The following is a 2,500-nucleotide window of genomic DNA, read 5'->3' as shown; positions in this document are numbered from 1 at the left end:
CTTCTTCTTCTTCTTCTTCTCCTTCGGATCTAGAGGACTCGAGCGGATCTTTGAGACTCGAGTGGATCTAGAGGACTCGAGCGGATCTTTGGGACTCGAGCGGATCTAGAGGACTTGAGTAGATCTTTGGGACTCGAGCGGATCTTTGGGACTCGAGCGGATCTTGGGCGTAACTTAAAAAATAAAGTCTTTCCAGTTTTTCCCGTTTTTCAATCCGTGGTATTTTGGGGACATCGGGTGGGTGTAAGGTTGTCCAATAGGAAGAAGAAGAAGAAGAAGAAGTCGGGGTCAGGTGGTATTCTTCCTCTTCTTCTTCTTCTTCTTCTTCTTCTTCTTCTTCTTCTTCTTCTTCTTCTTCTTCTTCTTCTTCTTCTTCTTCTTCTTCTTCTTCGCGTTCTTCTTCTTCTTCTTCTTCTTCTTCTTCTTCTTCTTCTTCTTCTTCTTCTTCTTCTTCTTCTTCTTCTTCTTCTTCTTCTTCTTCTTCTTCTTCGCGTTCTTCTTCTTCGCGTTCTTCTTCTTCTTCTTCGCGTTCTTCTTCTTCTTCGCGTTCTTCTTCGCGTTCTTTTTCTTCTTCGCGTTCTTCTTCGTCTTCGCGTTCTTCTTCTTCTTCTTCGTCTTCGCGTTCTTCTTCTTCTTCGTCTTCTTCTTCTTCTTCTTCTTCTTCTTCTTCTTCTTCTTCTTCTTCTTCTTCTTCTTCTTCTTCGTCTTCTTCTTCTTCTTCTTCTTCTTCTTCTCCTTCGGATCTAGAGGACTCGAGCGGATCTTTGAGACTCGAGTGGATCTAGAGGACTCGAGCGGATCTTTGGGACTCGAGCGGATCTAGAGGACTTGAGTAGATCTTTGGGACTCGAGCGGATCTTGAGGGCTCGAGCGGATCTTTGGGACTCGAGCGGATCTTGGGCGTAAGTCTAAATAAAAATATCAATGCAACTTAAAAAATAAAGTCTTTCCAGTTTTTCCCGTTTTTCAATCCGTGGTATTTTGGGGACATCGGGTGGGTGTAAGGTTGGGTATTCTTCTTCTTCTTCTTCTTCTTCTTCTTCTTCTTCTTCTTCTTCTTCTTCTTCTTCTTCTTCTTCTTCGCGTTCTTCTTCGCGTTCTTCTTCTTCTTCTTCTTCTTCTTCTTCTTCTTCTTCTTCTTCTTCTTCTTCTTCTTCTTCTTCTTCTTCTTCTTCTTCTTCGCGTTCTTCTTCGCGTTCTTCTTCTTCTTCTTCTTCTTCTTCTTCTTCTTCTTCTTCTTCTTCTTCTTCTTCTTCGCGTTCTTCTTCGCGTTCTTCTTCTTCTTCTTCTTCTTCGCGTTCTTCTTTTTCTTCTTCTTCTTCTTCTTCTTCTTCTTCGCGTTCTTCTTCTTCTTCTTCTTCTTCTTCTTCTTCTTCTTCTTCTTCTTCTTCTTCTTCTTCTTCTTCTTCTTCTTCTTCTTCTTCTTCTTCTTCTTCTTCGCGTTCTTCTTCTTCTTCTTCTTCTTCTTCTTCTTCTTCTTCTTCTTCTTCTTCTTCTTCTTCTTCTTCTTCTTCTTCTTCTTCTTCTTCTTCTTCTTCGCGTTCTTCTTCTTCTTCTTCGCGTTCTTCTTCTTCTTCTTCTTCTTCTTCTTCTTCTTCTTCTTCTTCTTCTTCGCGTTCTTCTTCTTCGCGTTCTTCTTCTTCTTCTTCTTCTTCTTCTTCTTCTTCTTCTTCTTCTTCTTCGCGTTCTTCTTCTTCTTCTTCTTCTTCTTCTTCTTCTTCTTCTTCTTCTTCGCGTTCTTCTTCTTCTTCTTCTTCTTCTTCTTCTTCTTCTTCTTCTTCTTCTTCTTCTTCTTCTTCGCGTTCTTCTTCTTCTTCTTCTTCTTCTTCTTCTTCTTCTTCTTCTTCTTCTTCTTCTTCTTCTTCTTCTTCTTCTTCTTCTTCTTCTTCGCGTTCTTCTTCTTCTTCTTCTTCTTCTTCTTCTTCTTCTTCTTCTTCTTCTTCTTCTTCTTCTTCTTCTTCTTCTTCTTCGCGTTCTTCTTCTTCTTCTTCGCGTTCTTCTTCTTCTTCGCGTTCTTCTTCTTCTTCTTCTTCTTCTTCTTCTTCTTCTTCTTCTTCTTCTTCTTCTTCGCGTTCTTCTTCTTCTTCTTCTTCGCGTTCTTCTTCGCGTTCTTCTTCGCGTTCTTCTTCGCGTTCTTCTTCGCGTTCTTCTTCTTCTTCGCGTTCTTCTTCGCGTTCTTCTTCGCGTTCTTCTTCTTCTTCTTCGCGTTCTTCTTCTTCTTCGCGTTCTTCTTCGCGTTCTTTTTCTTCTTCGCGTTCTTCTTCTTCCTCCTCTTCTTCGCGTTCTTCTTCTTCGCGTTCTTCTTCGTCTTCTTCTTCTTCTTCTTCTTCTTCTTCTTCTTCTTCTTCTTCTTCGCGTTCTTCTTCTTCTTCGCGTTCTTCTTCTTCTTCTTCTTCTTCTTCTTCTTCTTCTTCTTCTTCTTCTTCTTCTTCTTCTTCTTCTTCTTCTTCTTCTTCTTCTTCTTCGTCTTCGTCTTCTTCTTCTTCTTCTTCTTCTTCTT

The sequence above is a fragment of the Oratosquilla oratoria genome, chromosome 30, assembly GCF_046742065.1.
Source record: "Oratosquilla oratoria isolate Oo_2021 chromosome 30, ASM4674206v1, whole genome shotgun sequence".
Lineage (NCBI taxonomy): Eukaryota > Metazoa > Arthropoda > Malacostraca > Stomatopoda > Squillidae > Oratosquilla > Oratosquilla oratoria.
Note: the sequence above shows the minus strand (reverse complement) of the source record.